Raw genomic sequence first — 20328 nt, 5'->3', positions numbered from 1 at the left:
TATAACAAAATTTACATTTATTACCTATATTGATGGTGATGGAGGTGAGTTATGTAAGAGTGCGTTTGGGAGAACAAGTTTTGCTTTTTTATTCTATTTCTAGGAATAATTTCTTAGTATTTAAAGACGTTTGGTAATTGCCCAAAATTTTTATTCTCAAAATAGAAATGCATTTGGTAGAATTCTTAATTTTTTTTTTGTTTCTTTGAAATTTTTAATACTTTTTATTATATTTTCTTTTCTTTTTCCTTATCTCTTTTTCTTCCTCCTTTGTGATCGGTTGTTAGCCACAAGACGGCGGCGGTTGCAGCGGTCGACAATGATTGGTGACCGAGTTGGGAGGAAAAGAGGAGAGAAGGAGAAAAGAGAAAAAGAAAAAAAGAAAACTAGATTGATATTGATTTCGGAATTGTTCTCTAAACGAAAAAATAATTTTTTTTTTTAGTTTTAAATCTATTCCCAGGAACAAAAAAATATTTGTTTTGTTTTTTACTCCCAGAAGAAAGAAAAAGAATCAATTAACAAATAGAACCCTAGACACGAGTTACACATACTGCAGAATGGACCATGGGGCAAGTGAATGAACATTGTTTCTTTCCAGCCCTATTCGCTGACATTTCTCACTCATGCGTTAGATGCTCACGAGAATTTACAGGTTTTTAATGAAGTTAGCATTGTGCTATCCAATTTTCATCCTCCGTCGGAGGGCCCTTGACCCTCGCCTCGCTAGCTTGCACCCTTGGTGCGGCCAAATTCAATGACATCCACCTGTTTTAGGTTGCATTGGTAACGTTTTGTTAAAATTGTTCTTGAAACGAGAATATAAAAACTATTTCTGTTTTAGGGAACTAATTTTTGAGAACATTTACGACGGTAACCGCACAAATTTCCGTCCACGGAATAGAAAAATAATAGAAACACGTTTGGTAAACTTGTATAATTTTTTTGTTTATTTTAATTTTTTAATATTCATTTTCCTTTTTTTCTTTTTCTTTTTTTTTCTTTCTTCCTTTGGCCGGTCATCTAGCCCAAATCCGACTATACTCGAGCCTCGCCGGGCCATCGCTAGGCCGACTTGGCGCTGGCCCAACGAGAGGTCGGCCCGAGGGCGGACGCTCCGATGAGGTCACTGGACCTCAATGGCGTCGTCGACCATGGCCGAGGTCGGCAATAGGCCAAAGAAAAAGAAATGTTTCTTGGAAGTGTTCCTGGAACAAGAAACAAGTTTTTCTACTTCTTATTTATGTTTCAAATCTCATATTGGAAACAAGTTTAAACAAACGTTTTTTTTTTTATTCCCTGGAACAAAATAACAAAATTTACATGGTAGCTTTGTGATTAAGCATGTACCTCGCTAGAATTTGCTCGAGCATGGGTCGTGCCTCTTGAGCACGTGGAGGGGCGCGTTTAGTAACATTTTTATTTTAGGAACAATTTTTAATAGAATTTTTTTTTTTGTTCTCTAAACAATTTCTAAGTATATTTTTCTGGTTGTGCGGAATGAATATTTATCAAAAAAAAAAAATTCTAAGTATAAGAATGCGTTTGGTAATCGCAATTTTTTTTACTCCATTCATTTGGTAAACTTATATAATTTTGTTATTTCTTTTTAGTTTTCAATATTTTTTATTATATTTTTTCATTTTTTCTTTTATTTTCCTTCTTTCTCTTTGTGGCCTGTTTGTCGGCCATGGTAGCGGCCAGTTTATTTGCTAGGCGAGCTCGCCGAGCCTCACTTGTACCTTTGCGAGGCTCACTTGGTCATCAAGGCCACCGCGAGGGCTCAAACTCGCTTAGGCGGTGTGAGGTCGGCCTTTGCCCTAGCTTGGCGGGCGAGCCTCTCGCGCGTCGGCCGAGAGCTCGGCTTCTCGGGGGTTAGTGATGCTCCGTGCGAGTCGTTGGCCCTTTCTGACGATTGGTCACGGCACATCGGCCATGGCTAAGGTCGGTGATTGGTAAAAGGAAGAAAGAAGAAAGAAGAAGAAGAAGAAGAAGAAGAAAATAAAGAGAAGAAAAAAAAAAAGAGGAGAGAAAAATTGTTTTTACCCGGGGTATTCAGGAACAAGAAACAACTTTTTCACTTATCTTGTTTTTACTGCTCCAAATTTGTTATCGGGAACAAAATTTTTACAAACGCGTTTTTATTCTTTTTTTGTTCTCCGGAAACGAAAAGAATAAAAAAATTTGTTCCGAGGAACAAAAACAAAAATAAAACAAACAAGCCCTTATTGGTATGCTTTGGAACCGAGTTGATTGTCACATACGAAGCAAAATCAAATTGATTATAGGGATAGAACTCGGATTCGATTCAAAAGGTATAACGGCTTAATTGAACAAAATTAGAGATTCGAAGGGGCCAATGTAGGACTATATTTCACACTTTTCGCTAGACTAAGATTTCCATGGACGAGGGATGAAAATTGAAAAATAGTAGCGCAATGGCCCTCAGTAGAGAGGTGTTAAAATGGGTACACAACCAATTTGCTTAAATAGGTCGAATTAAACAGGTTAGTCTTATTTCCCGAGGCACCCATGATGGGATTTTAAAATAAAATGACTAAAATTATGGGTTTTAAATGGGTCTATTTTGTACTTATTTAAAACCCATTTACCAACTAAATAAAAATAACTCACGATGTAGTCTATCCTACTAGAAGTGATAAATTATAATTATTTTTTTATTTTATTTTTTTTATTTTTTATTTTTTCCTTTCTTCTTCCTCGGTCATGTGGTGATGTGAGTGATGGCGGATCGCCGCGAGAGGCAATGAGACTCAACCTGCGTCGGCATCAGCCAATCGGGTGAGCTCAAGCTCACCGGATCTAGCGAGGCGGAAGCCTCGTTAATGTCTGGCGGGCTCGAGCTCGCCCGGCGTCGAGTGAGGCTTGAGCCTTGCCCGAACCGGTGAGCTCGAAGCTCATGCTGTGGCCTAATGACCGCGTTATTTTATTTAAAAAAAAATCGATTTTTAAAAATAATTATTTAAAAATTATAAAAATTATCTATTAAATTTACATTGTATAAAAAAATATTTTAATAATACAATTTTTTTAAAAAATAATATATATAAATTAAATGAGTCGAAATGGATCAAATATAAATCGGAGATTATGAAGATTTACTAAAAATTTTGTATTAGATAAATATCATAAACATATATTAAATGAGTTAATTTTGGTCGAATCATTTATGACTCTCACCAAACCCGACTCGGATCCCCCATTTAACGGGTGCAGCCCTCGTTTCGGCCGCGGCGGCGGCTAAAAAAACTGACTGGGACTACGAATTCCCTTCCCGTTTCGTGTCGTGGTTCTTCCGACGAGCAAGCCGACAGCAAATAAAGAAGACAACCTCGAAAGCTCGAGTTCGACATCGTACCTGGTAGCCTGAAAGGAGGAAATCGAAATACAGAGACAGAGGGCAAAAGAAGCTTCCGTCTTTACAGTTTCAAATCTATAGTCTACAAGAATGAGGATGAGCAGCCTCCGCACCAGCTCGGTTCCCCATCTCCAGCTCGCCCCGTCTCGGCTTCTGCTCCTCGATCGGCTCGCGCGACGGCTGCCGTTGTACCCCGACGATGCCCATTTCGAGTACGTACGGTCTCTAGCTGCGCGAGAATGCCGAGCGTTTCTGGGTCATATCGCAATCCTCAAGTCCTTATTTATCTTATTCTTGCTTTTGCTTTTGCCCAGGATCCTCCGCGCGGATGTCCGTACGGTGCGCCGTTCGATTCCGTCCTTGCATCGATATACACAAGGTGCTCCTTTTGGCAAGGGCCTTATGATGGTCCTGGGTTTCGATGGAGTAAGCTTCCTTTGGTTGTTTGTTAGTGCACTTCATGTATGTTCAGAGTATCTGTTCTTCTAAGAGGGGCGAAAAAGGGTGGAAAAACATTGCGGGGGTTTTTTTGCTATCAAAGTCTATCTTTATGAGCTTTCATGGAGTGGTGCTTAATAGGTGTAGGAATAACTGTTTCGGAAATTTGTTTCAAAGTGCTGCGTCGAAATTTGAATGGGTATTGGTGGGTCTAGCATTGCTCTTCAGGAATGGTGAATTCCCAGCTGGAGACTGCGTGGTTGTCTCCGAAATGCATCTTTGATTTTGCATATGGGTGTTGTTGTTACCGGAAGTAAATTTTTTTTTCTTTTTGACTTATCTGATTTTTAGGAGTCAATAATGGCTAATTTGTTTCTCCTTATTCTCTTCGAATTGACTTAGTTCATCGGTCAATTGTTCCATCCACATTTTCGCATCTTTAACTGCTCCATATGTTGCATCTATGCCAAGAGCTTCCATGAGAATAAGTTCCATTTGCCTCTTTAAGTTGCCTCAGAAGTCAATTTTGCTTAAATCATTGTTTGACCTGTTCTGTTGCCTGTTGTTTTTCATTGGGTTAAGAAGGCCAGTGCTATGCAGTTTGAATGGAGGATGTTGCTTGTTCCTTTCAGTTAGATGCATCATTTGTTGTGAGGTCTTCCATGGACACAATCTGCATCTTCACTTGGTCATTGTAGCAGCCAGTTGATCAAATTCAATGTATTGTTATCAGTAAAGTGAAACAAATTGTAGGGTTAGACCCTTTGTGATTTGAAGGGCAATGAATCTGCTCCTGTGACCAATTTGAATCAGACGTATCTTCAGCAGAGTACGCAAAATTATACCAAGAAGATGGGCTAGCAGGTGGTCATGTCATCATGCTTGGAGCAGATCCTCTAAGCAATGCTGCAGCAATTGAAGCATTGCATGCATATCCTGGTAGGTTGAGTTTTTGTCATTAATTATACATACTTGCACAGTTGCTTATATGCAATTTGTACTGAGCTTAAGGTTTTTTGCTACAAATACAAACTCAAGAGAGTATTAGGTGTTTCCCGTTCCATCCTTATAGATTGTCCTTAAATTATAAAAATGAATTTTCCTCTTGTTTCTTTGTTTTGCAATTCAGCTACCTTTTGTTTCGCTTAGTGCTCGCCATAGAAAATGTCCATGCTTTTCCATGTGATTTCCTAAATGAAAATCTGGGGTTATGAGGTACTAAGGTTGATGGCTGTTCTCCTCAATAACTTCACCTTAGATTAGCAGACTATTTATATGCAAAAGTGAGAGAATGTTTTCTGATGTGTGCAAGGCATGGATAAAGTATATTGTTCCATTCTATTTTTTTGAGCATCTTTCTCTTCATTAATCATGGTTTGGTGGTTAAAAAGCCTGTGACTACATTCCTTCTTATCTTATGGTGGATACTATCGCCTGAAACTTACAGATGTTTCCTCTGCTGAACTTATGGTGAGGACTTCCTTATGCTAGGCGGTCTGCAAGTAGGAGGTGGAATCAATTCAGAAAATTGTCTGAATTACATAGAAGAAGGGGCAAGCCATGTCATTGTCATCGGTATGTCATTTTTTACTTTAGTATTTCCTGTTCTCTTTTGTTAAAAAAAAAAAGCTCAGCCTTCTTCATATGACAGTCCTTTTCTTGTTCTTATTTCCTTTCACTGTATTGCTAGGTATTTAGTGAAAGCAGGGGATAAACAGAGCAGCAGTTATGGGCTTTTTCGAAAGGATAATTAGTTTCCAGATCTCACATGAACATGTTGATTTAAACTGTCAGGTCATACAAGATGTAGCTTTTCTATGGTATCATTCCCATGCTTGTTTACACTCACTTAACTCGCAGCATAAAAGTTTGCACATTTCTGATAGATGGGAATGAAATTGAACATTGTAGCTGTCATACTTCCGCATGTTATCAAAACTGTACTAGTGAGTGCAATTGAGCTCTTTTCTTTTGATATTCTTGTTACAGTATGTGTTCAATAATGGACGAATGGACCTTGAAAGGCTTAAGGATCTTGTGCATGTGGTGGGAAAAGACCGTCTGGTGTTGTTGGATCTTAGCTGCAGGAAGAAGGTTTGATATAGTTTCTTTTGTATAAATTTTGTCTAACTTAAGCTTTTGCGCGAGAGATTAGGCTTAAAGAGTTGGCATAGCTTCTTTGGAGGAACTTCTGATTTCTTATACTTTCTGAAAGTTAGTGCCATGTGCTGAGATGTGGGTGTGTCAAACTAGCTGAACAAAGTTTTCATCAAGACCAATGTTCAGTTTGGCTTTTTTTCTTTTTGGGTTCAGTGAGTTCATTACCAAGTTATTATATCTTCGCTGCTTGTTTATGTTCAGGAGGGTAAATATGCAATTGTCACTGACAGATGGCAGAAATTTAGTGATGTGTATCTGGATGAGAAAGATATTAGAGTTTCTTGCGAGCTATGCTGATGAGTTCTTGGTCCATGGTGTTGACGTGGAAGGAAAAAGTATGTACCTTTGATTCCTTCACCTATTGCAAAGGGAAAACCCTTCTCTGCTTTAGAACTGCACCTCTATTAATGCCTTGGCCTTGTTTTTGTCTACTGCTTTTAACCTATCATATGTGACATCTTTTAAGAGATAGCAGTTGTTATTAGGCGTCACTGTTTTAAGTCACCTTGAACCGTGATTAATTATTCTTACTGCTGGAGGACTAATAGGTTGAAGAGGAATTTTGGTTTTCTGTGCTTGATGCTGAGCCTTTGTTTTTTGACCCATTATAAGAATAAGTTAATCTGGTAAAAGTATTATATTTCAATAGACATGATATTTTACAAAAGATAAACATGATTTTTTTCAAAATAAATGTTTTTATTAAGCTATCAATTTTTTTCCTTGTTGGTGTTCTAAGCTTCATGTGTACTTTCTTTTTTGTTGCAAAGCACTTCTAGAGTGGTACTGGAAAAACATTCTTCTCACATGCTAATCAATCTTTTTTTTGTTCACCCATTTATGCAAAAAGAAAATCTACATAAAGAACATCTACTTAACCAACTACACATTTTTGATTTTTCTCATTGATAAATAAAGAAAACAAATTCCTGGTTGTTCTAATGTTTTCCATTTAATTTGTCTTAATCTGCCATGAAATTCAGATTTTGGTCGTCATGATTCATAGCTTCTTAATGTGAATATACTTTAGTTCATTTTTCACTCCTGTTTCTCTTTTCAGTCAATGGCGTTGAGTTTCCTTCATAGAAATCTTTGAGTAACATTAAACAAGTCCAGGAGCCATCTCTTACCAATCTCTTAAGCAAATGGATGCTCTTTACTCTTACAAGGACATAGACATGTTCTTTGCAATATTATTTTCGATTGTACTGATAAAAAAATAGTTCTGTGATTTGTTTGTAAAATGTGGAATTTTATCGCGGATTCTCAACTAATTACTGTTGGGCAGTGAGTCCATGCTGTCCATGTCAATGGTCCCCTTTGTGCTTTGCAACTTCAACTTTCTTTATATTTTAAGTGAATTGTCCCCTTGTGCTTTTGCAACTTTGACTTTTGCTACATTTTATATGTGCTGATCTCCATGATTCTAACCTTTGAATGCTTGTTTACTACAGATTAGGAATTGATGAAGAGCTTGTGGCTTTGCTTTATAAGTAATCTCAGGTAAGTAGTACGTCAATTACCACTTGGGCGAGTTCTTTGCTATTATCTATGTTTTTTAATTATCATTTGGTTGATAATGTTTCCTTCCAGACGCGTGTTAGAAATTCATTCAATTTGCCATAAAGATAAACATTTTGCATGTTTTAGTGCACTTAGATAGACCAAGACCTGCAGTTTCTTGACTCGTCTGGTGGTGAGCCTCACCTAGGCCTCAGTGGATTTTAAGACGTGGCAAGATCGTGTGATGGCCTTTTTCTTTTCTGGAACATCCTAGTGCATTTTTGAAACTGTGGAAATGCTATTCTTTTTTTACCTCTGTTAGCAAGACGCGCGTGTTTCATTTCATCACTGAAAAAGAATTCCTTTTATTTTCATTTGCTGTTTATCTGTTGGTTGCTGGGCATCGAGTATGCATGTTCTGCATGCAACATTGACACCAGCCTGTTTTGGACATCAGATTCCGGTGACCTACGCAGGTGGTGTTACGGTAATGGAAGATCTGGAGAGGATAAAAGTGGCCGGCATGGGACGTGTGGATGTGACGGTAGGAAGCGCTTTGGATATTTTCGGGGGCAACTTGGCATACAAAGACGTTGTGGCGTGGCATGCTCAGCAGCAGGCTTTGCCTGTTTAATCATCTCTTGACATTATCTTGTGATTCTCTGTATCAATTCAGCCATTGGACATGATCGCGTGCAACTACCAATATTGGGTTCTTGCTCGCCTATTCAGAAGAGGCTGTTTATTACACTAAAGACCATGTAGACAGTCGAGCTATGAACCAGATTGAGAGAGGCCTTAGTTTGGATTGAGTTTGGATTTCTTATTCGTCTTCTTTATGCTTAGGATTTATCAGCATGGATACATGACCCAGAACCCTTCTAAGTCCGAGAAGCAAATGACTTAACAAGCTTGCCAATCACTGAAAGCAATTGATTTGGCTAAATCTTACGTTGTGTCAAAATATTAAAAGTAACTTTGTACGCTCAGCATGATAATGAATTCTCAGCTTGATGAAAGGGTTATTAATTTTTATCTTTTCTTGATTGATGTAGGGTGTTGGGATCTCGTAGGGACCCGGTTAATTCCATCAGTCAAGACGGTTTATTATTTGCGGCAAATGTCTTATGTTCTAGATCCTAAGATCCAAATGGCGATTTTTCTCGAGGCCCGATTTGCTGTCAGGCTTAGACCAGAATTCACTTTGAGGAACTCTGCAGGTACCGAATGCGATCCTCTGAACCTGCGGCGATAGTTGAAAAGATAAATAGGGCCGTAGAGGAGTTTCTGCAACTTAGGAAGAGTGCTGTTAAATGTTCAGAAAGTGTTGACTGGATGGATGGTTCGAAGCAGGCTGTAGCAGGAGTGGTAGCTCAAGATCACAAGGGAGCTTTAGCACGGATCAAAAAGGCAGATTTTCAAACACTTGTTCGGCAGAGGAGACAGAATTGGCAGCCGTGTATAAGGACGTCACCAACTCATCTTTTAGTCTTGCTCTTTGAATATTTAGGACATGCATGATGATCATTTTGTCTCTTTACTTTTTATTTTTGTTTATTTTTTTGGTTTATGGGAATAGATTTGGAGTAGAAGTGCTTTGGTAATACAATTTTTTTTCAATTTATGAGGAAATTTTAGCCTAAAAAATTTGGAATGAAAAAATAAGTAAAAATTCTCTACTTAATAGAAACAAAAATAAAAACTCTTCGCATTACTTGCACTCGCCTCCTGCTGTCTATTATTGTATGATTTCTGCATTGACGCTTTTAATTTAATTGATTAAGGATGTTTTATTTCACAAAGAGTGGAGCACTATGAATGAAAAAGAGCAAGAGAGGGAGATATTTAAAAGGGCCTATCAAACAAATTTCTGTTTTGGAAAGAAAAAAATTGTCTCGTTATCAAATATGTATCTCTACTTAGAAACTCGTTTAGGAAATAGAAAAGAAAAAGAAAAATATATTTCTGACTATAAATTATTCTCAAGAACAAAAGATTATCATTCGTGCCCTTGACATCAAAAATTTGAAGACATTTGTATTGAAAGAGCAAGTTTCAATTGTCGTCTTCATCATTGCACCCCAAGGACCAAATGCACGTTGTTAAGTAAGTATACCGGGGTGCATAAAGTTGTATGCAACGCTTTCTTTGTTGCTAAAAATTTCTTTTAGATCACTTAAGTGTTACTTTTAAAAAAAAATCACTTAAATGTTAATTTTGATTTGAAGTCGTCACAAATCTAATTTTGCCTTGTTTTTTATTAATATCTCGTATTGACGTGGCTCGCTGGAATGCTTCATCAGCATATATAATACCTTTAACAATGATGTTTTCAACATTTGCCTCAAATTCAAAATCCTGATTTTAATTTTCGTAAAATTCAAAACCTAATATAATTTTCCCCTTAAAGTCACACTCTTCCCTTCACGAAGCCGCCTGCACACGAGGTTAAACTTTTTCTTTGCCTCCGGTGGGAATGCTCGTGAGATTGTGTATGCAAGCGAGGAAAGCCAAATTTCACAGGTTAGGTCAGATGATGCCTTGAAAGTGAGTTGTGAAGATGGTAATTTGTAGAGAGCAAATGAGCTGCCGAAATTGGTGGCACGCAAGGAGGATGAGGCGCGATGGAGTGTACTGTCAATATCAGGTGCCAAAGGGACGTGAATAGCAGCTACAAAAGGACTCGCTAATCCAGCAGCTATCAGCTCGCCTGAGCACTGATGGACACCCGAAGGCGATGAATGTACAAGTCGAGCATGGGCGTACGCTGCTGAATGACTGCTCCTTGCTCGACGTGCTGGCGACATTTGTAGCGGCGGCCTGTAGTTCCTTTGCTTGCTCCACCACCCGCCGCACCTCCTCCTTCATCCGCCTCAGCCTCCTTGGTGGCAATATCGTGTATTTCCTCAAAGAAAGAGTCAACGGATTGAAAAAAAAAAAAAAAAGCGACAGTGTGCGACGTTTATAAAATATGCAAACTTATATTAAAATTTTATTTATAAAACTCACGTGATGATATTGGCCGAAATTTCTTGTTGATAGCGTTTAAATGATCATTTTTATCCAATTTGATACTTAAGGCCTATTTGTTTGTGTTTTTTTCTTGTCATGAACACAATTTCTGCTTTTTTTTTGTTTTTTTTAAACAAAAAAAAAAATAAAAAATGCATTTGTTTACGTTTTTGTTTGTGATTTTGTTTCTTCCAAGAACAAATTTTGAATGAAATATAAACAAGAAAAACTGTTCTTTGTTTCGGGTGAACACTTAAAAACAATTTCCTCTCTCCTATTTTTTTCCTTCTTTTTTTTCTTTTCTTTTTTTTTTTGGCTAGTCGCCGCCTTGGCCATGGCCAACGATCTCGCCGGAGCATTGCCGGCTCATGCTTTTACCGGGCGAGCCCACTGCCCGGATCCAAAGATTGCCGTCGGCCCTCGTCGGTCGGTTACCGACCATGGCCGAGGCTAAGCGATCTACCAAAAAGGAAGAAAAAAAAATAAAAATAAAGAAAAATAAAATAAAAATATTAAAAATTAAAAGCAATAAAAAATTATACAAGTTTATCAAGTGCAGTTATCAAATATATATATATATATATATATATATATATATATATATATTTATACCTGGGGAACCTCGTACAAGCGGAATGCAAATGACGGCCCGACGGCCTGGCGAGTAACCCTAAAGTGACGCTAGCGGAGGACTCCACCATCTCGACGTCACACTTAAGACACCAAGTGCCTCCACCTGGATTTGAACCCCTCGCCTTTAGGCAATGATCAATGAAGCTCTTATCAAATAGAGCCACCACGGTCGGTGGTATTATTCCTCGGAACATAAATATATATATTATGGAATAATTTTTTAACGCGAAACATTACTAAATGCACCACAAATGACTTAGTGAAAATCTTTAGCATTTCTAATATATTAAGCCCGATTTCTTGCGTACGAAGCAAAGAACTCCTAGTTTGACGATTTTTTCACTGTTCATCCGATTTCTTGCGTACTAATTCCCGAAGTGTTGAGCGTTCATTGAGGCTCTATTCTCGGGGATCTCGTGGCGCCTTGAAGGCATATTCAAACCCATTCAAGCTCGGCCTAGTACGTGCTCCTCCTTGGGTTTGATGGCCGGCTTTAGCTAGGGTTTTTTCCGCCCGTTTCTGCGTTTTCGTTTACAGACTTGCTATGATTCCGGAATGGTTTCGCCCTAAAATGAGGAGCCGGGGTTTGGAATTCGTAGCCCTCCCCATCCCGATAATGATCCATCCCTTCTGCGTGGTCCCGTGAATGAGAATAGGGTTTTACCGCCCAGACCCCTCTTGGTTTGATTAATGCTTCGCCGTGCTTTCGATCTACCCAAGCTCAAGGTGGGCCGAGAGGGCAGGAGTAAAAAGCGAGTTGAGTTCTACACGGCCTCGAGCAACCTCGACGAGCTCAATCTTCGTTTGGGCGAGTGTGGGGGCTAGGTGTCAACCAAAAGATACGATTTGAGTTACGCCTCCAACTTATGTTGATAATAAACCGATTATTGAAATGATCGATTTAAGATCTTCAAGCCGCCGATCCTAAACTTCAAGATTGTCTTGTTGGCTACTATATTGGGAGGAGAATTCCTTCAAAGTTATCAAGCTAAGCCAAGAAAGCTTGGGGTGTGAACTTGGTTGAAGTTATGGCCAATGAAAAGGGATTTTTCTTTTTCCACATTCCGGACAATGATTTTTTGGAGGAAGGTATTAGAAGGTGGCGGCCTTTTACCGTCTCAAAAGTGCCTATGATCGTTCTTCAACAATGGAGGCCGGCCCTAGAGTTGAGGATGGATGCTCTTCTAACCGTTCCTGTGTGGGTAAAGCTTATAAATCTTCCTGCTGCTTTTTTTTTCCTCTCAGGCAATTAGCAAAGTTGCTAGCGCCGTTGGGAGGCCGCTCTATGTAGACCAAAGAATGGAACATATGAAAATGTTAGCATATCCTAGAGTCTCGTAGAAATCATAGCAAAGCACATTCATGTGAATCAATTGAGGTGGTTCATCATGGTGAATCATGCGTGGTTGATATAGAATATATATAGACCCACGACTTGTGCGAGGGTGTGGCATTTTGGCCATAAATGCAATCCGATTCTGTGCATTCTATTGAAAAGAATGTTCAACGACCCTGATCGTGCACCTCCGATCCCTCAATATGTGTCTTTTGGTTCCTGCCCTCCGCTCTGTCTCCCGGAGTCATGCAAATGCCCCTCAATGTGTACGGACTAAAGACAATACGCGAGACAATCCCTTATTTATTAATAGGCCGAATGTTGGACATTACCCAGCGGGGAGACCACTTCGGATCGGCACATGATTGCCCGACCCCGTTGATGAACATAATGCTCCTCAATCGGACTCGTTGTTGCTCGCAAGGTGGCCTTACACCTCTCGCCTCAACTCCTTTTGTGACTAATTCATCTTCGCTTGATGAGGGATGACAACAAGCAAAAGGGAAGAAGAAAAAGCAACCCGCAACTAAAAGGCGGATTCTTTCCAGTTTAGCTCGACCTAGTGAAGGTAGGGCGGCTTGAAGTTGAAGTTGAAGACTTCGGCACTAATTAAACCACCACTCCTTCCACCTATGTAGATTTCTAAAGGTCTTTGAAGGCCCCTTCCAAGGTGCATGATGGTTGTGTAAAAATGCTCACACCTCGATTTCCCCCTTTCGGATACTTGCCAATGCCCGATGAAATTGGTAGTCCCACATGCTGCTTTTGACGATGAAGATTTACTTTCCATCAATTCTTCTCCTCGGGCACCGTATATCGGATGTAAGGTCGAAAGTCTCCGGGAGCAACTGCTTCTCGGACAGGACCCGCCCCCTTCGGTGAACGTCGACCTCTTACTAGTCGTAAGGCCTCTAAGAAGAGGTGATTCTCTCCCTACCCCATTGTAAATATGTTTTTGGGTTTTGGAATGTTTGGGGTATTCTCGGTCCTATTAGACGAGCTGAGATCATGAAGCTTGTTTACTCGAATAATTTGTGCTTGATTGGCATTTTTGAGACACATGTTCCCGAACCTTTGTTTGACTCCATCTCCTTGACCTTATTAAGAGGATGGAAGTTTATGACTACTCTCAGAGGTAGAATATGGGTCGGGTGGGACCCCAATGTTGTTACTTTTGATCCCCTCTCTTCTAATGCACAAGCTATTCATGGTTACCTTACTTTCAACATCTCTAGCATGAGTTGCTACATTTTGGCGGTTATGGAGATCATACCTTTGTGCGACGTGACGCATGGGATGATCTTATCCATTACAATGAAGTCTTGCAAGACTTAGCTTGGCTTGTGGCAAGTGATTTCCAATGCCATAAGAGACCCTCGGATAGGGTTGGGGGTTCAAATTCTTGGATTTCTAATTTTGATGAGTTTTGATTATGCTTATTTGACCGATTTGGTGGATCTTCGTTATGTTACTTCGTTTTATCGGGGTCTACATCGTGCAGTGCCGCGGGAAGATGCGAAAAGATTGACCCAGGAGTTACTCCAACTCTAATTGGAACCGGCAGTTCTCTTCTCTAAAGCTTCTTTTCTTAACCAGGATCTCCCATCACTCCTATGATCGTTAGAGTTCTTGATCCGGTGCTAAGAAGAAAGCCTTTTAAAATACTTTGACTTTGGCCGAGCACCTAGATTTCTCATCGATTATCAATCATGCTTGGGATAGCCCGGTGTGGGAGTACCATGTTTCGCCTTGTGTTCAAACTGAAAATTGTAAAAGGTCGCCTCAAGACCCTCAACAAAGAATTTTCTCGAACATCTCGGTGAGAACGGTGGAAGCTAGAGAAGCTCTTCGCAAAGCACTCAAGTTGGTCTTCAAGTTGATAAGATCTTACCATTTCCGAAGGAACCTGGAGTTATCTCCCACTAATTCTTCTCTTGCGTAGACCTTGAGAAATTTCGGCGTCGTGCTTTTGTTGAACTCGTCTCCAAGAAGAATCATTTTTCTGTCAAAGTCTAGGGTGAAATGGCTAAAGAGGAGGGTGATCAAAACACCAAGTTCTTTCACCACTGCTGAAAAATAGACAACTCAATAACCACATCATTTTAGTGAAAGATCCATCCGGCTCCATCATCACGGCCCTTTTCCTTGTGCCACAAGTGTTTGTATTATATTTCTCTCGAAATGCTTTCACCTCGGGTGGGTCTTTCTAAGCCTTCTCTTCAAGAGTTGAAGACGTTCATCCACCGACCACTATCGGATGCGCAATCTTGCTCTATCGCTTGTCCGATTCGATGTCGAGATAAAGGAAACACTATTCTCTCTTGCAAGGAGTAAAGCCCCGAGGTCCTAATGGTTTCTCTATCGAATTTTTCAAAACCAATTGGGAACATTCGGGTCTCTGGAGCTTAGAAGTAGTTAAGGACTTCTTTTCTTTGGGATATCTTCTAAAAAGGTAAACAACACTATCCTTGCTTTGATTCCCAAAGTTCCGAATGCTTCTGCTATCACGGATTATAGGCCTATTGTGTGTTGTAACACCATTTATAAAGAGTTATTACAAAAATCCTTGCTAATCTAGTGGCTATTATGTTAAATGATTTGATTAGCTCTGCCCCCAAAACGTTTGTTAAAGGTAGAAGAATCGAAATAACATTCTCCCTGCTCAGAATTGTTTTTTGGTTTCACTTAGAGCTATATCTACCAAAATGTGCCATCAAAGTCGATTTTCAAAAGGCGTATGATACCGTCGATTTGGGATTTCTTGGAACTCACGCTTTGTAGCTTTCGGGTTTCGATTGGATCATCCGCTTGATTATGGTTTGTGTTAGAACGCCTAAATTCTCTGTATCTATTAATGGTGAACTTCTGGCGGTTGTGGTCTTCACCAAGGTGATCCCTTGTCGCCCTATCTATTTACGCTTGTTATGGAGGTGTTCTCAGGGATTTTAAATGCCCGATCTTCGGTGAAGGAGTTTAAATACTTTTGGAGCTGCAAGAAAGTGAAGCTCTCACCTATTTTTTGCCAATGACGTTTTTTCTTTTTTGCCAAGCTGATTAGGTCTCGGCTACTATGCTTAAGAGAAGTTTAGACATTTTTCTCATCTTGGAGTGGGTTGAATCCAAACAAAAACAAGAGCGAAGTGTTTCTTTCGGGTGGTTCCGTTTCTATTAGAGATAATATTCAGCTTGCATTTGGCTTCCGGGGAAGGTACACTACCGGTTCGTTACTCCGGGGGTTCCTATCATCTCTTACAGACTCGAGAAAAGGTGATTGTATTATGCCGATTGATCATCACCGCAAGGGAGTCAATCTTGGACCCATCGGTTTTATCCTTTGCGAGGAAGGGTTCAACTTATAAGGTTAGTGTTGCATTCTATCTAGGCCTTTGGGCAAGTGTTTTTCTTTGCCTGCTTGTCATTGATAGGGATTGAACAATTGTTAAGACAATTTTTGTGGAAGGACACCTCACTTGGTCGTGGCGGGGCCAAAGTGTCTTGGGATGATATTTTGTCTCCTAAGGAGGAATGTGGTTTAGGCATTCGTAAGCTGAAAGATTGCAATACAACCTCCTTGCTTAAATATATTTGGTTTCTCTTCACCGATAAAGAAATTCCTATGGTGTCATTGGGTTCATTCGTATTTCTTAAAGAAGGACAATTTTTGGAATTCTTCCCAACCCATCGTATGTTCGTGGGCGTGGAAAAATTCTCAGATTTGAAGTTTTTCAGTCGTGCTCTTTCTTTTGCCAGATTGGTCATGGTTACTCGCTCTATGGCACAACCATTGGCTAACTTGTGGACCATTACATTTGTTTGTACCACCAAATCTTATGGGCCGGTTTTGACCTTCCAAGCTATCGGTGGTGGCCGATCTCTTCTCCTAACCGCAGGTCGATCGCTTAGACTCTTCCTCGCAATGTGGGGCATCTATTCTCGATCGCTCCACGACCCATGACCGCTTCACTTGGCGCAATGACCCTTCGGAGTTGTTTTCAGTTACTTCCGCCCTGAATACTATTAGATTAAAAAGGAACGTGTGCCTTGGGCTTCTTTTATTTGGGATAATGCAATTGCCCCTAGGTTTCAATTTAATATGTGGCTAATCACTAAAAATCGGTTGCCAACTCAACCTTACTCCTTTCTCATGGAAGAAGCTGAGTTTTCGTGTGCACCTTTTGCGCTTCATTCTGATTCCGTTGACCACTTGTTTTTGAATGTGAGACCTCCGCAACTCTTGCATATTTTTGGGATTCCAGTGTAATCTTCCTTGGAGGAATAGGACGTGGGTGAATAACTTTTTGTCTTGGGCATTAAAATTCCTAAGTGGAAAGGATTTTTTCATAGTATTGCACATTTTTCTTTCGGGACCATGTGCCACCTTATCTGGAAGAAGATGAATTCCATCATTTTTCGGGGAGATTCCTTGGTGATCCCAGCTATTAAAGATCACCTAATCAAGGTTGTGAAGGACAAGGCTCTTACGTTTAATAATGCTCCGCCTACTCCAAGAAACAAAAGACTCCAAAGAAGTTGGGACTTGATCCTCAAGTGTTTAACTCGGCTACATCTTCCCTAACACCCTCTCCATTCTTTTGTCTTTTTGATTGAGGGTGGTATGGTTTGTGGTAGTTTGTAGTGCCGTGGATTGTTTAGCTTGTTCTTTTTTGCCTTTGTATCTTTTGATTCGGCTCCCTCTCCCTCCTGTTTTCCGCAGATAGAGTGGGAGTTTTTGGCTCCGATTTCTTGTATATTTATCCAAGCGTAATATATTCTTAACCCTTGCCTTAAAAAAAAAAAAAAAAAAAAAAAAAAAAAAAAAACCCGCAAGTTGCCCATCGGCGCTGCCCTTCCAGCAAGATTGAAGATGGCGCATCCCATCTTCTTCAAAACGCTGTAGTTGCTCCAGTGGTCGGGAAGAGACCACTCTTTGAGTGTCACGTCCTTTGTCCTTTACCGATTACCGAGAAATTTCGGGCAAAAACGAAATTATATTATTAGATTCTGAAAAATATCAAGGAGACAACAATGCGCGCGGGGACGGCTACACGAGCAAAGCCGGTTCAGGGAAGGAAAGCCCGTAACCGCCACTCGTCCTCCGCAACTGCCGCTCTCTCCGCCGTAACCGAAATTCGAACACTCCGTTGCTCCACCCCCCCGGACCATGTCTCTGTGCGAGCCCTCGTCGTTGCTCGGTCCATCCCTCTCGAGAACCCTCGTGCCGACCTCACGATGCCCCCGACGATCCACGAGCGCCGGCCGCGCCGCCGTCATGTCCACGGCCGCCGCCGACAGGGCCGCCGCCGCCGCCGCTGCCGTTTCTCCTCCTTCGCGCAGGCGGCCCATCTCCGCCTTAGAGGCTCGGGTCTCCCTCGTGTTCGCCCCCGCTTCCCAGGCCTCTTCCGTCTCCCAGCGACGTACATGTTCTCCCGCCGAACTCTTGTCTTTTTTCCACATCGTTTCTCGAGCGTGAGTATTTGCGAGCATGTCGGGCTCAATTTAGGTCGCTGTAATCTGTGGTGCAGTTCTGGCGGATTTGGCGACCGAAACCGCGAAGTACGTGTTCCCGAAAGAGGTTCGAGCCGCAATTTGGAGGCTTTGATGGCAGGTACTCCAAGTTTGCCTTTCGTGGTGGAAAGCTAGGCTTGGGATGGTGTAAATTGGGATAATTCAGAAGTCTAAACTGTATGTTTTATCGGGGGTTTTCGTTTTGTTAGCTGCCCTGTTTCAGTTCCGGATCTCGAGACGGTGAAGTTCAAAGTTTTGAGCAGGAGGGCAGTATGAAATAAAGAAATTGGAGGTATAAACTGCTCAGCGTGCGTCCTTTCTCTCTGAGAATTTATGTTCCCTTCATTTAGTTGTACTCGCGATAAACGGCATGATTAGGATTCTAGTTAAGTTTTCCTGCTCCTGGGCTTTTTGTATCCGATCACTGCTTTCGTCTACTTACCTTGCATTTGTGAATGTGAATAGCCTTACTACATAGCGGAAACGACAATGCCTGGAAAGACTGGATTCGACCTCAATGGGGCTTCTCAATCCTTCAATGTCTTAGCCGAGTACCTCTTCGGTAGGTAGTTAATCAATCCTTTCAGTTACCTTCTCTATCACGTCACCAAAATGACCATTCCATTACTTAATATGCTTATGTGGACCTTTCAATCAGAACACAACAAAGCAAATGGAGATGACTACCCCTGTTTATACATAAAGTCCATCTGATGGAAGCGAATGGAAATGACGACACCCGTAATAACAAAAGAAGGTGAGTTGTCCAATATCCTTGTCGACATCAAGTTTGATAATTAGAGGGCTGTTGGCAGATGGAGTGTGGTAGAGTCTATGCCATGCAATCCCTGTTAACTCTTTAAAAGAAGGGCATTGGCTGATTGTTCTTGACATTGGGGGCACATTGATCTATTGACATCAATAATGGTTTTAGCTCCTAATTTGGGAATCTCAAACTCTTTTCTCTGCAATATGTTCTAAGTATTAGTTTAGAGGATACTTTACAGCTTCAGTACCTTATGTTGAACTATGACAATTATAACAGATTCTCCTCCTTTGGTTATTAAGAACTTAACCTGATGTTGTGTTAATTTTCTTTCTAGCAGCGAAGTATTTATGCTGAGATGATTCGGCATTTCATTTCAAAACTTGTTTTGCTTGTTACTGAATGTAGGTGGAAAATGAAGGAAGTGGCAGATGTCCTTTGTTATGCCCTCAAGTATGGTGCCAAATATACCATCACCTAGAGATCCATCAGTAAGGGTTAAAGAGGTTCCAGGAAAATTGTTGCTGTTGTTGCCTTTTCAGGTTTGTTCTCTCCATAAACAGATAAAGCTCAGCCTACGCAGCTTTGATTTCAATGAAATTCCTTTCTCCTTGAAATAGATTTACATCCTGAATTACATGAATAGAAGTGGTCATAAGTGAAGTCTGTGATGTGTAAATCAATATTGACTGTTAAGTGAATATGATATGTGACATATATGCATTAGTCATTTGTGCATATAAACGCCATCTTTTCTGGTAGCAATTTTTTTTCTTTCGGTAGAAGGTGTGCAATTTGATAAGCATGCACCCTTTCCCATAGCTATTTTTGGTCGCCATTTGTGCTGCTTTTCTTCTTCTGGGCAATCTGTCTTCCAGAATCACGTGGACACTCACTAGTTACATAGTATGGTGTTTTTGGTAATAAGAATTCTAAATCATAAGTAGATTGTTTATCTCTCTTCGAAATCAGGTTTTGTTACTGATGGAGAAGTTATCTACGGGAGTTAAAACTTAGAGATGCTCTGAAGAAGTGATGGAGAGTTCAGGGTAAAAGGAGGTACTTCTGTGGAAGTTGCACAGGTAGGTCCAGCATAAATTTTTTGGGATGATCTTGTTACCGCAGACTTTTAGTAATGAAAGGTTCTCAATCTTTTATTATTTTTATATTATTGCAGTACAATCCACCTTTTACGCTACCTTTTACACGTCGTAATGAGGTTGCCGTGGAGGTGGAAAGGAAGGACAGTAGCTCTTATCTGGAAATCCCTAGAACTTGGAGGAATGGTGTATAAAGAACCTCTTATCCTTTGTAAAGTGGAAACTACCTGTATATAAATAGAGGCAAAGGTGGGTGCTTTGAGCTAAATATATTTTGTAAAGCAGGACGATGTGGAACTGAGCGTTCTGAATGACCTGAAAGACTACTGAATATCATGTCAATGGAAACGCTTTCATAGCTAATTGTATGCTTAAATGTGCAATCATCTGGTTATCTCTAGCTATTAATGTGAGAAGCCTCATGCACCTAATTTGGCCAATTTTAAAACTGTCGGACCAGAGGAGTCAAATTTCTTGCATGATCTGGTGCGTGAGC

At 40.4% G+C, this 20328-nt stretch overlaps 1 long non-coding RNA gene and 1 pseudogene across 1 annotated transcript; both read left to right on the top strand.

The window, feature by feature from the left end:
- The first annotated feature begins 5885 nt into the window (after positions 1-5885).
- Positions 5886-7465, top strand: LOC120289020. The gene is made up of 3 exons (XR_005546958.1): positions 5886-5911; positions 6179-6312; positions 7432-7465. It is a non-coding gene; the product is annotated as an uncharacterized LOC120289020 (long non-coding RNA).
- A 10041-nt stretch (positions 7466-17506) lies between these two features.
- On the top strand, positions 17507-20026 carry LOC120288744 (annotated as a pseudogene).
- The last annotated feature ends 302 nt before the right edge of the window (positions 20027-20328 follow it).

The sequence above is a fragment of the Eucalyptus grandis genome, chromosome 10 (genome assembly GCF_016545825.1).
Source record: "Eucalyptus grandis isolate ANBG69807.140 chromosome 10, ASM1654582v1, whole genome shotgun sequence".
NCBI classification, from domain to species: Eukaryota; Viridiplantae; Streptophyta; class Magnoliopsida; order Myrtales; family Myrtaceae; genus Eucalyptus; species Eucalyptus grandis.
This window is presented reverse-complemented; position numbering and strand designations above follow the sequence as displayed.